The sequence below is a fragment of the Elaeis guineensis genome, chromosome 3 (genome assembly GCF_000442705.2).
Source record: "Elaeis guineensis isolate ETL-2024a chromosome 3, EG11, whole genome shotgun sequence".
In the NCBI taxonomy this organism is placed as follows: Eukaryota; Viridiplantae; Streptophyta; class Magnoliopsida; order Arecales; family Arecaceae; genus Elaeis; species Elaeis guineensis.
Window position 1 is genome coordinate 51,959,164 of NC_025995.2, and position 15,308 is coordinate 51,974,471.

Sequence of the window (15,308 nt, forward strand, 5' to 3'; positions counted from 1 at the left end):
CCTCGATCCAATCGAAGAGTTTTAATACTTTTATCAGTTTGTTATTCAATCATTCTTTGATACTCTTTAAATTTGTCAAAGATTTTGAATTTGTATTTCATCAAATATATGTATCCAAACCTAGACCTATCATCAGTAAATGTGATGAAGTAAGAGTATCCACTTCTGGCTTGAGTCAACATCGGACCTTATATATCAGTATGTACAAGATCCAAAATGTCACTTACCCTTTCTCTATGTCCAATAAATAGTCATGGTCATTTTTTTTATGAGGCAAGATTCACAAGTTCCATATGATTCATAATTATAAGGATCAAAAAAATTATCTTTGAATAACTTATTAATCCTTGACTCATTTATATGGCCAAGTCGACAGTGCCAAAGGTATGTGACATGCACATCCTCTCTCTTTCTTTTCTTCATATTATCAACATGAAGCACATTATCATTAAGTGAAAGAAACAAAAGACCATTATCAATAAAGATACTTCTATAATATTCATTAAAAAAGTAAATAGAATAACCATTGTTCTTTACATTAATTTCAAAATCTTGTTTCAATAACAATAATACTGAAATAATATTTTTAATAATATTAGGAATGTAATAATAGATCTTCAGTTCTAAAACCTTGCTCGAAGGCAACTTCAAAACTCTGGTTCCAATGACTTTGGCCTGAATGGACTCTCCATTAGTGCTGAATAGCTCGAAGTCACCTTTATTCAGATTTTTTACTTCTTGTAGAGCTTGCAATGATTTGCAAAGGTGTGAACCACAAGCAGTATCCAATATCCAAGAATCTAAAAATGAAGTACTTAATGATAAATTAGTTTGTATCACATACAAATCTTTAGCAACATTTATCGATTTCACGGTTGCAAGGTACTCCTTGCAATTTCTCTTCCAATGGCCCTCCCTGCCACAGTGATAACAAGTACCTTTGGTGGAGACCTTCTTCACCTTCTTCTTGGAGATGCTAGCCTTAGGATTCATCTTTTTCTTAGAACCCTTCTTTGCTTTCTTCTTGCTGATCTTATCAACATGAAGGACCAGAGCCTTTTCACCTTTGAAATGGCTCTCTATTATTTTCAACATCTTCAGCAATTCTGGCAAGCTGATGTTCAGTTTGTTCATATGATAATTAATGACAAACTGAGAAAAGAAGTTAGGAAGCGACTGTAAGATCAAATCCTAGCTTAGTTCACCATCCATAGCAAAACTCAATTGTCCCAAGCGAGTGATCAAATCAATCATTTTAAGGACATGCATTTGCATGGAAGAACCATCAGTCATACGAGCACGAAATAACTGCTTCAATATCTCATATCGAGCAGTTTGACTTTGTTCCCCATATAGCTCCTTAAGATTAAAGAGAATAGAGGGAATGTCCATGTCCTCATGCTGCCTCTGGAGCTCATTGCTTATGGAGGCAAGCATGATACATTTGACTGTCACACTGTCATTTTTCTACATCGTATATGCAGCCCTATCCTCCTCGAAAGTATCTTCCCCAAGAGAATCTGGAGCAGGTGTATCCAGAATGTAGGAGACTTTCTCCTGAGTGAGAACAATTCTCAAGTTCCTTAATCAGTCGATATAGTTAGGTCCAGTCAACTTGTTTGCATCTAAGATACCTCTAAGTAAAAGTAAAGATGCCATGAGTGAAGTTAATATATAACAACAAGAACATAATATAAGCGGATAACTCATGATGGCATGCACAACTAGACTAGGACTTTTATCTAATTGTATCTCTCATTATTTTATCGAACTTCATACCCCTCAAATATGAAAATCAAAAAATATTCTAATATTTCTTAGTGGGGTTGAGATCCCTATTCTTCACAAATACCTTATGGATAGCACAACAAGCATTCATGAGTTCAAGAGTACGTAACTCTTTACCAACTGTACCTTTACAATTTTCAATATCTTTCTTTCTAGCCTCTAGATCATATATAGTCTTGTGGGTAGTACAACAAACTATAGTATTCTAGTTAAGTTAACCCTTCAATCCATATGGTCATACTTAAATAATGCTATCCTTGTGGATAGCACAACAAAGCAACACTATTCAAATATGCCATAAGCATCAATATGCACTTGATCAATATCATGTCAGTTTCTATAGTAAGCCTTGTGGATAGCGCAACAAGCTCACTAAGATCTTGACATACTCTATCAACCAAGTTTGAAGGAAGGCCCTTGTAATGTCTACATTACTTAATCAATCTATGTCTGAAAATCAACAAGACCAAATTGACCAGGTAAGTAGGTGGGAGGCTCTCCGTAGCTTTTCTAGACACCAACAGAGTTGGCCAGACCAACATACGGACCTAACTAGAAAACCACCTATCACACTTTTCTTGACACCAATTGATCTTAAGAATTCAACTTTTGATTAAAAAGTGAATCCTAACATTGCAACTTAATATAATTTGACGAGGGACTTTAAACTGATCTCGACACATCCTAACTACAATCACATAAAATATACACTACAAATTATGCAACTTGACATGCTTCTACTATTCTAAATACCAATCATATGACATGATAAAATTATATAAGGGTGCAATGAATATCAAAACATAAGTCAAGCATATCGTAGAAAAAATAGCAAACTCCAATCACATTAGGCATGCTTTACACCCTTAACAATGCATCAATTTGAGCATCATATAACCATGATAATATAAATTTTAAAATTATCATAAATTAATAATTTAATAACTAAAATTAAATATCATGGTATATATAAAGTCAAAAATAATTTTTAAGTTTAAAGGATTGATGCTATAAATCAATGCAAATTTTTTTAGCAAGATATGCACAAGATTGATTCTATGCATAACTATTGCACTTGTTTGATCGAATTAGATAAAGATGGCTCTAATACCACTATTGAGTTTTGACCATACAATAGAAAGTAATTTTTAAAAAATTTAAAATAAGAAAATCAATAGCTTTATCAAATAAAACTATCGAGCTGAATCCAAAACCCTAGAATCACTTTGCCGATCACGATCAAAATAAATTCAAGCATGCAAAGAGATAGAAAATTATACTTTAACTAATATAAAAAAGTGATACATTGGTGTTTGCCATAAGATCTCAAGGTAAAATTTTTTCAATGGTCATCCACACGAAAGTTGGCCAAAGTCCTTTCCAACTAGTGCGCTGCTACAGCCTTATCTTCTTAAGAACACTACTAGCTTCGAACTTGTGTCACGATCACACCAAAGTCTAGTTGCTTTCGATCTCACTACCAGTATAACACCAAGAAGATACTCTTCAGACATCATATAACCTAGTATTTAATTTTTGACTCTAATATATAGAAAAATCAAATCCTATGGCACTCAAGCAACACTTGCTGAAAATCTCACCACCCATGTAGCAAATTTTGCCACTCAAAATTCTAACTTTTTTTCCTCAAATTTTTTTCAAAATTTTTCTTATGTTTACAACATCTCTCTTCTTAGTTTCAACTAAAAATCACAGAAATAAGCCATGTGGGGCATCCCCTATAAATAGGGGACTAGGGGACATCTCATGGGATGAAGGGGTGCCAACCTTTGGCGCTCCAACTTCCCACATGCAAAATAAATTCACTAAGTGAAATTTTTGATAATCCAATTACTTACATTAGAAAGAGTCTTAGTCTTCTACATGCCATAAAAAATGCAATAAATTTTGATGATAAAACATAGGATTTCTGATCGAGAATTTAAAGCAACGTGTGTTAATTAAGAGCCTTCTTTAAGAAGGACTCTTAACTTCACACATCAAAACAAGGGGGGCGGCATTTATTTTTATGTGTTAGTTCTAGTGAGAATAGAAGAGTCCTTCTCCACTTGAAATTAGTCTAAGTTGGATTAAGATCTAATTTAAATTGACCCAATCCCATTAGGTCATAGCCAACTGGTCTAGGTTAGCTCAAACAATTTGATCTAAACCAATTTGGGAACTTGAGTTAATACAATATGCTAGCATATTAAATTAATCCATAAAATTTATAGTAAATTCTAGTTAAATTAGATCAAGACTAAATCTCAAAGTGTGTGACCCATTGGGTTCCAAATCTAGCTAGCAGTGGATCAAGACCTTCGACGTAACTTTAATTCGATGAGATTAGGTCACCTAAAAAGTCCCAATCAACTTGGACTCTTCTAAATTAATTTCAGAATCAAATTCTTTTAAGTCTGATGAGCTCACAAGTCAGGATTGATATCTAGCAATGTGTCATAACTATCCAAAAGATTTAAAATTTTGATAAAAAATTATCAAAATATCCTTCAATGGTAAGTTCTCATGTAATTCAATTCTTCGGTCAAACAACATTTCAGATGAGCTGTGGGTATAAAAATATATCAAATCGAATTACTTATTATTATGTATCTCGATCAGAAGGTGATGATTCAATTAATGATATATTAATTTTTTTTTTCTAATTATCATCTTGCTTTGGCCAAAGACATCCGAATCAACGACCTATGAGATAACATAAGATGTTCACTCCCCTTATTAGGAGTGACTGATCCCTTATTGATCACTCACAACCTCCATGTACTCTTCTACATATCCAGAACATCCCACACAAGGATCAGAGAATCAAGTTAGGTAGTGAACCAAAATATGGATCTAAGTACACAAGGTACCATGGTGACCTTAGATCTAAAGATCACATACACAACTCCCACTAGAGAATTATCAGTTGATATGTAAATAAGACTCCATCTAATATTCTCTCACAGGTCACTTCAGTGAACTCATTCTCTAATAAGCATCCATATCTTTATATTAGTATCACCACATAAGTGGTTGTGAGATCAACCATCCTTATTTCTAAGCATACATAGGACATGCCAGTCTTAACAGTATTATTGATCCCCAACTCAATGTACCAACGATTAAGAATATTTTAGGTTAGGACTATCAAAGATTTAGATCTCGTTGGCATATCTCATCACGATCCTAAAATCATTATCCGGACCTATAGGGTTTATTATAATCTTATGAACAAAAAGATGCAGCATATAATGAATCAAAAATATCTATTTTATTAAAATAAATATCAATTACATGAGTTTGGAAGATAAATTACAACACACACCCTATCGCATCCCATATACGATTGGTGTGTGAGGCATAATTCTTTCACATCCACTCATCAAGTATAGCTCATTGACTATGGATTTGGATAGGTTGTTAATACCAGAATAACTTGATAGAGAACATTGCTTAATTTTTTAAAATTAAGAATGATTCTTTGGTTTGTGAGCCAGTCTATTTAATTAGTTTCAATTAATCAGTTGACATTTAGGATTTAGGCTAGAGAGTTAGAAGCTGACATAATAAATAGTAGAGAGCAAAGATTCTAATTGAATATTTATACTTATATCATAATTTGCTCTAGGGACTTTTAGATGCAAAAAGAGACTCCCACTATTTTATCAGATCTCTCACACTCTTCGGGTGCTGAAACAAAAATTCTAATGCGATAACTAAATTTCTAGTGGATACTGTGGTCCCACCGCTGCTGTGCACCTCACCTAACAATTATTAGTAACATGAATGAACATCGATGCATGGACAATTCTTTGCCTAGATGCTTCTCTAAGCATGTTGCAGCCACTTGGTCTCTAAATCATGTAGGCTCACCTAATAGTTATTGCCCACACTTCTTAGTTAAGTCAGACCCATCATTTACAAGCAAGTGCAAAGCAATCATTGGATCTCTCACCTAATAATTATTTGGTCCAACCCTATCTTTATCCAAGAGCAACTCTTTGCTAATAGAGTGGTGGCATATTCTCGATGCAACTGAACCACTATGACCAGCCAAGAACAATCAACACGGGTAGCATGCCCGCACAACTACAATGGTGGAAGACCATTGAACTTAATATTTTATGAAGATATTTGATTTAGGTCTCATTTAATCAGTCATCACATGATTTATCTAATTGGCATTGGCTAAATCAAACTACCAAGTAACCATATTTGAGACTCAATCTTCCAAATTGGCCAGGTAAATGGAGATTGGTGGGGGTCCCCCTGTAACTTTTCTTAGACACCAATAAATTGGCTAGATCAATGAATAAAATTAATTAAATAGCCACCTTTTAATTATCTTGAGACATCAATTGGTCAATTGATCCGAATAGGTTAGCTTAGGTGAATTAGATTCGAGCCATAGAGCCGAATTAGATCCTTAGGTTAATCGATTCTACATATGGGTGTCAATAGATTCGATCAACAATAATTATATGATTTTAAGTTTTATTGACCTCATCTTAATCAACACTTGACTCAGTTTGATCAAATTACTAAATCGATTTAGATCCAATATGATCAAATCAGAAACCCCAGATATAATCCAATTACATGACCTAATTTGATCTACCCATAATCAATCCCTCATGCACAAACACTAATTTCAGATCTTAAATCTAAATTTTTAGATCTAAATTCTTTGCATGAAAAGTAAGATTTGATCTCAAAATAATTTCAGATCATACATACATACATATATCATATGCATAAATAAGTTCAGGTCATAGAAATAAATTTCAATCCTAAACATGCTTTCATATATCATATATATGAATCAAAATAGATCTCAAAACTCTTTTTAGATCTAAATAACAAAATATATATCACATATATGCTGAAAAAATTAGATCTAAAATTTTAATTTAATTAAAAATTTTAACATCATTCTAGGACAATCAAACAGCATAACAAGTTATATTAGGACAATCTTATGTCAGAACGACATCAAAATCTTTCAGATCTGAATTTTTTCTCTACAAATTTTAGATCTAAATCTTAATCTCATATATATGACGTAGCTCTGAGATCACTGTTGGAATTTTATGGTTTCATGCATGTAAAAATTTTTTAAAACAAGTATGTAGTGAAATTTAAAATTTTTAGATTAAATCTAATTTAATCTAAGCATGCATAAGATCAAATCTTAAACCATAAACAGGATCATCATATGTGAGATAGGATTCAAAAATAAAAATCAAATAAAAAAAATAAATAATGAATGTATTTTGGCATGGATCAATCTTCATCGTGAACTGATGATCATGAATGTCTTTTAAAGATCCCTTGTAGCCGCACAAGCATCCGATCTCTACGGGTATCCACACAAGACTCTTGTCTGATAAAAAATCTTTTGATCTCATCGAAGTACTAACTCTCTTGGAGAGATCACATCTCGATGGTTGAAAATTTTTTTCTCTCAAGATACTCTTAGAGAAGAAGTTGGAGGATGATGATATCTATGCTAGAGATCATGAGAAGAATCTTTTCTTCTCTTTTCTTCCTATAACCCATACACCAAGTCTCTATACTAAAGATGTAAAAATTTTATCCAACTTATGGAAAAGGAGAAGAGGAGAAACCCATGTCCAAACATGGACAAAAGAGAGGGAGAGATGTCCTAATAACCAACACTTGGTTGTTGGTAAGAAAGAAGGGATAACCATGAACTTACCTCACACCCTCTATCTTCATGCCATCCCTCTCTTTCTCCCTTGATTTTTCATGCACACACAGGCCTCTCTTTTGGGCGTCAAACTTGATCTTATCTCTACCCTTAACCATCCCTCATAACCCCCATTTAAATAGGCTAGAGTTATATCTTGATTTGGAGATAGGAGTCCAAAACACCTAGGACTCTAAGATTTTATGCCGCCCAACAATCAGAATTTGTGCACCCCATATCACATGGTAAATAAGAGATTAAGAAGGCTTCTTACATGCTAAAGAAAGGAGAGGGGGCATGGAAAACCTGACGTGCAATCTGGTTTAATGTGAGGCTAGATTGGCGCATGGAAAGGAAGGTGTTTTAATTTCTTGGAACTCTAGTTTAAGGTGGCTGAGTTAAATCAATTTAAATCTCAATCAATCCTAATCATATTTTTAATTGATTAGATCTAAATAGATAAAATTTAAATCTTATTTGGAGCCCAAACTATTTAGATTAGATGTCACCTAATTAGAGAAGGAGTCCTAGTCCTTTTGGACTCTCACTTGGTACTTGAGTCAAATTCAATTTAATCCTAATCCAATTAGGATTTGATGCACCTATAAAAATAAAAATTTTTAGTTCAAATAAAAATTCAAACATTCTTGTTTAGATCCTAGTCTAATTAAAATTTAAGTCAAACCCAAATCCTAATTTAATTAATATTCATTTTTGCATGTAATTAGGTTATCTTATAACCCAATCAAGTTTGATCAAATCAAACCCATGTCAAGTCAAATTAAATCTAATTTAATTAGAGTTGATGCAAGCCCCACAGCTCAATCAAATTAAGCCACTTAGCAATCCAATTGTCAATTAATCTTTCTATAGCTCACTAACTCTTTAACGAGTTACTTAATATAACTTTTGCATTGGATCAATCATCAATCAAATTGATAATCAAATCCTATCACGATTCATAATCATAATTCAACCATCTGATCAGTCAAAAGTCTCTTTTGTATGTGACCCCATAGATTCTATTCTATCTGATAGTGAGATATATTGTAATCCCTATCACAATATCATTGAATCTCTTTTCAATAGATTGGAATTGTTCCAACTCTGTCCACTAAGGATCATCGATCATCAAGATGATGCTCGTAAATCTCACAATCCACAAGTGATACCTAGTAGTATGTAGTGACAACCAAGCAGAATAAAAGATAATGAACCTCTAGATGCAGTTAATATATGATACAGTCCCTCTATCGTGAGTTCCGACAGATGACAGGTCATGAATAAATCATCAAATCTCATCATCGATCATATGATAGATTCAATCAGCTTGAGTTCATATGTGATTCTTATGAATTTTTTTTTTATTAATCACACTACTATAGCTATAGACTTAAGGACTCAGCTTCATAAATCTCATAGGACTACTCTCTTCTATTAGGATCGATAGATTCCATCTAGGTATACACCATACTCTTATAGTGGACCAACTATCATCAATATCCACTATAAGAGCTCATGAGATTCATATTTATGTGCAGTCAAACTCTAGCAGCTTCACTACAAGCAGCTGTAGCACTGCAGATCAAAAGATCAGTTATACAACTGCAGCATTGAGAAAGTCACTAACAAGTGAGCAGACATCCATGTGACTTCTCGTGTTGGTCATGCTCAGTGCTAGTTGTTCTCTAAAAATCACCTACACTCTCACTCCAGTGTCTTTATACTGCAGACTCAGATCTATCTATTTGAAAGAAGTAATCTGTGCACTGATCTATCCAGATCAATCACCATCTCCATGATTATCCTATGACCATGAGCAATTAAGGAATTAACCATCAATGACACATGTCTCAAATTCTCAACTCTTTGAGAATATATGTCATCATCTTATTAATCCCTTGGATGATTCATAGATACATAAATATGAATGATAATATAAATACCCATAAAGTATAAAAATATGTCCTAGAAATATAATATGCATCAGCCAAGATTGGTTTCTAAAGCATACATCCAATATTTTTCTAGAATATTTATATAATGTATGTAATTAAAGTTTTATGTTAGACATTAAATCTGATTTAAATCTATTTAAATAAAATTTATGATCTAATTTTGATTGGATTATATGAACCTAATCAATGGTTGGTTAAGGTTTGTTATAAGTTAGTTATAACAAAACTTTATTATTACTGAATTTTGTTGCAATAAAAATCTGATTTAAAATCTATTTTAAATTAGTTTTAATAAAATTTTAATATTGTTATTGTAGTTATGAAGTTGGACTTATTTTAGATCTGAATTGAATATATTTTGACAGATTTTCAGATCTAATTTCTAATAAAATTCTGCACTATATCAGAACAGATTTAACTAGAAATGTAATCCTTATACGTTCATGTTTGCATCTAATTAATTTTTTATATGATACCAAATCTAAAATTGATATTTTATAATTAGTATAAGATATATTTTAAATCTGATATGATGTATATAATATATTAAATCTAATTAGATTAGATGAAGAACACGATTGATAAGATCAAGGACAAGTTCGTGACATAAACTATTTTATCAAAATTGTATGTTGATGTGATTGCATATGAATTAGATTTAGATCTTAGTAGCCTAGTACTCAGATTGATGAGATCACTAGACTATCCAGTCATAAGAGATCGAAGGGATTAATCTTCCTCTCTTGCCCATTCGATAAGTTCTCTTATGATATGTAGGTGTATCATTGTGTTCTGATTTCATGAAGATGAAAAGTGAATAGATTTTTATAAATTATTTTGATTATAAATATATTTAGATTAAATCTAAAGTGATTTATGATTCATTATAATAAAATAAATTTAGATATAAAATTATTTTAAAATCTGAAAAGCATGTTATATTAGATATAATCGGTATTGATCTAAAAGTTGTCATGATATATGTGATGTATGTATGAAGTTTAGATCATACCTATGCATATTTAATTGTTAAACATATTATGAAAATTTTTTTCATGACTTAAAACATATGGTATGCTTCACCTGAAATCTTGATAGAATAGTTCTACAAACTGAAATACATGTTTCATATATTTAATTTTGAATTAAGTTTAAATGATCTAGATTTGAAAATTGAAGATCATTAAGGCACCACATAATTGATGGGCAACGGATTAGTATGAATCAAGTCCTTCTAGTGGGTTAGACCTAGAGTTAGAAACATATATGAACTAAGTAAAGAAATTGATTAAATCTAATCAAGAGTTGAATTAGATTAGATCAAAATTTCTCTAGATCAATCTCAGTAGTTAAAGTTTGATCAAGTCCATATTTTGACCTTAATAAATAGACCATGATCATGACTCTATGGTTGAGCCCAAATCTTCTGGTGGAACAAATTGAAACTAATTAATCTGTTGGTGTCTAAGATAAGTCTAGCAGATTCGATCATGTGGTTATTAATTGGGAGCTACTCTTCTAGATGGTATTTATGATGAGTTAATGGCATATCTCTCTCACTGATCTCACTTACCTGGCCAACATGGTAGATTATGTTTTGATTAGATCACTAGATGATTCGAGCTGACCCATACCATCAAGGTTAATCAGTATGACTAATTTAGGTATCTTTAGATCAGCTTGTGCTTAATCCTCTACATGACTTGATGAAGTTAGTGGGAGGATTTATGACTTGCAGGTCAACTTCTTTTCTTATTCTCAAGTCAATAAAATTAAATCTTCTAAATTATTAGGTCAATAAAATGATATAGTTATGGAGATAACTTGTTCATAGCCTCCCATTAAGGTGTATGATAATGAGTCCAATATTTCAAATAGGTATTGGAGGAACCATACGCCTGGTGTCTATTACATATTGAAATTATCATCCATCATATGATTATCTTATTGCACCTTCAAATTAATGCTCAGATTGGTCGAAACACATTCGGACCTGGATATCTGTTTGTTGGATGTACTTGGTGTTGTCATGTTAATGGTTAAACCTAATCAAAATTTTTAGTGGAGGCACTACACATCTGCTGAAGGGATGCCTGGGGCAAAATAAAATTACTAGAAGTTGTTTGGAGAAATAATTGGTTATGAACCTATCCATGGATGTACTAGGATTGGCTAAGCCACACTCGGGCCCAAATGCAGTCTGTGTGAATTTTAGTACCCACTAAAGAATTAATATTATTCTTTGAGTTGGAGGTAGAAGCTACCAATTCATACAAAATAGTGAGAGAACCTTTAGATTAAAGTCTATATTTTTAGGATTAAAAATAATTCATATACTAGTAAATTTTTATTTTTTCTTTCAGCTATGATCAACACACTATCCCTTCATTCGTTATTGAACAGCGACAAGCTTATCGGATTCAACTTCAATAGTTGGTATCGAAAGTTGAAGATCATCTTGGAGTATGAGAGGATTCTGTACATCCTTATGGATGAGACACTTGAAGAACCTATTGCCAATGCTTCTCATACCATGAGAGATACTTAACTGAAGTGGCTCAATGACTGCATGACCTGTGCGTTGTGTGATGAGGGTAGCCATGAATGACGAACTTAGTCGTAAGTTTGAAGATGCATAGCTAGAGCAGATCAGTCAAATATTGAATGAGTCCTTTGGCACCCCTGAGGATGCGGAGAGAATCAAAACCTCCTGCATAGTGTTCAATGCTGGTATGTGAGAGGAGGCTTCAATCACCGATCATGTATTGTACATGATTGAGCAGATTGAATGTCTAAGCAAACTTGACTTTTCATTACATGAACGGTTAGGTAAGGATGCTATCCTCAACTCGCTATCAAAATTCTACCTACCCTTTCTCAGTCATTATAGAATGATGAAGCCTATAGTGAACTACCATAGTTTGTTAGGGTTACTACAGACTTTTGAGAAGGACCACCAGCTCCTTTCATGTTGTAGGAGGTTCATCTGTAGGTCATCAATCCTCTAGGAGAGAAAAGAAAAAGAAGGTGCAGAAGATTTGTGCCGTCGATCCAAAGCAGAGCAAAATATCGAAAGTCAATAAGAGCCAGATAGAATGCTTCTTCTGTAAGAAGCTGGATCATTAAAAAAGAAATTATCCAGCATACATAGCCACCTTTGACACAAATTGGCCTAAGAACAAGAGAAAGAAGCAAATGGTTACTTCATAAGGTACTTATATGATAATTCTTTATAATTTTTTTATTTGTGATACTACTACCTAGGTATTGGATACTGAAAGTCTGATTAATATATGCAATTTATTACAGAGACTACAGGTAAGTAGAAGTTTTGAGAGGGTGAGCGGTTTTTGAATGTTGGAGATGGAAGCCTTGTTCTAGTCTTGGCTTTGGAAACTTTGCGGCTTGTTTTCGAGTTCAGTAGTATCATATTAGATGATTATCATTATCGTCATTTCTTTTTAATGAATGTCATCTTAGTAGGCCTTTTGATCAAACTTGATTTTATATTTATAATAAAAAATAATTTTTATGATATCATTTTGAATAATACTGCAATTATGTAAGGATAATTAAGAATGGTATATACATAATATCACGATCTGTTGGTGTAATATACACATCCAGTACACACCCTAAAATAGATAATATCAGTGAATCCTACTTTAGCATTGTAGGCTTGGTCATGTAAACAAAAATAGGATTGATAGGTTAATCAAAGAGTGTGTCCTTGAAATAAATGATTGTGAATCATTACCAACCTGCGAATGCTGTCTACTTGGTAAGATGACTAAATAACCTTTTAAAGAAAAAGGTGAAAAAGCCAATAATGTCCTAGGTCCGATAGATAGTAATGTACATGGACCTATGAATATAGGTGTCAGAGGAGGATACTACTACTTCATTATATTTACAAACGATCTATTGAGGTATGGGTATGTCTATCTTATGAAGCATAAATCAGAATCATTTTAAATGTTCAAATGATTCTATAGTGAAGTAAAGAAATAGACTGAAAAGAGTATTAAGCTCTTCGATAAGACTAAGGAGATGAATACCTTACCAGTGACTTTCTAACATATCTAGAAGAGAATGAGATTCTCTCATAGTGGACCCCTCCTGGAACACCATAACGTAACGGGATGTCAGAAAGAAGGAAACAAACATTGTTAGACATGGTCTGATTCATGATGGACTTTGTGAGTCTGTCAATCTTCTTTTGGAGATATGCTCTAAAAACTGCCTGCTATATTCTGAATAAGGTGCTGAACAAGTCTGTCGATAAAACTTTGTATGAGATATGGATTGGGTGTAAGCTGGTGCTCTCACACCTTAGAGTCTAGGGGTGTCCAGCTTATGTCAAGCATTTAAAGATAGATAAGCTTGGACCTAAGTCTGATAAATGCTTATTCATAGGGTACCCAAAAAAAATTAAAAAGTACTACTTCTATCTCGCGTAAGAACAAAAGATGTTTGTCAGCAATAGGATAGTCTTTTTGAAAAAGATGTTCCTTAAAGAAGGAACTAATGTTTGTAAAATTAAACTTGATGAAGTTCAAGAGATGGAAGGACTGACACACACAGAATTAAATTTGATTGGAGAATCAAATTTGAAGTCAGTAGAGGCACCATTGAGAAGATCTGATTGAGCACCACGTAATCAGATAGATACTATGATTTTTTGATCCAAGATGGTGACTCCATCGAACCAGATGAGAATGATGAGGATCCAATCACCTATATGGAAGTCATGTAAAGGCCCAACTCACAGAAATGGCTTGAGGCCATAAAGTTTGAAATGGATTCCATGGAGATCAATAGTATATGGATACTAGTTGATTCATCCAAAGGGATAAAATTTATATGATGCAAGTGGATTTTCAAAAGTAAAAGAGAAATGGATGGAAAGATAGAGACCTATAAAGCCTATCTAGTTGTCAAGGGTTGCCATTAGCATTATGGTGTTGACTACGATGAGACATTCTCTCCTGTGGTAATACTCAAGTCCATCTAGATTATACTTGCTATAGCTGCACACTTAGATTATGAGATCTGAAAAATAGATATTAAAATTGCTATTCTTAACGGGAAGCTAGAAGAAGAGGTATATATGATACAGTCTGAAGGGTTCACATCCACAATGAGTCTAAAGTGTGCAAGCTAAATAGACCCATTTATGGATTTAAGTAGGCATATAAGAGTTGGAACTTACATTTTGATAAAGTGATCAAAATGTATGGCTTCGTTAGGAATGGAGAAGAGCCTTGCATCTACAAGTGGGCTACTGATTCTATAGTCATCTTTTTTGTATTGTACGTAGATGACATATTGTTAATAGAAAATGACATTCCAATTTTATAGAGTATGAAGCTTTGGTTATCATCACAGCTCTCCATGAAGGATTTGAGAGAAGCATCCTACATCCTAGGGATGAAGATCTATAGGGATAGATCTAGAAGGTTGTTTGAATTATCCCAATCCACGTACATTGATACCATGTTGAAATAGTTTAACATAGAGAATTTGAAGAAAGGCTATCTTCCAATAGATCATAAAATTACTCTCTCCAAGAAGGATTGTCCGATAATCCCTTAGAAGAGAGTGTATGAGTAGAATATCATATGCTTCGATAGTAGAATCTATCATGTACGTCATGATATGTATAAGACCGGATGTGGTCTATTCACTAGGGATAGTGAGTAGGTGCCAGTCTGATTCAGATGAAAACTATTTGAAGGTTATGAAAATAATCCTTAAGTATTTAAGAAATACTAAAGACCAATGGCTTATCTATGGAGACATTGATCTAAAACTTATGGGATATATTAATTCTAGTTTTTAGTTAGATA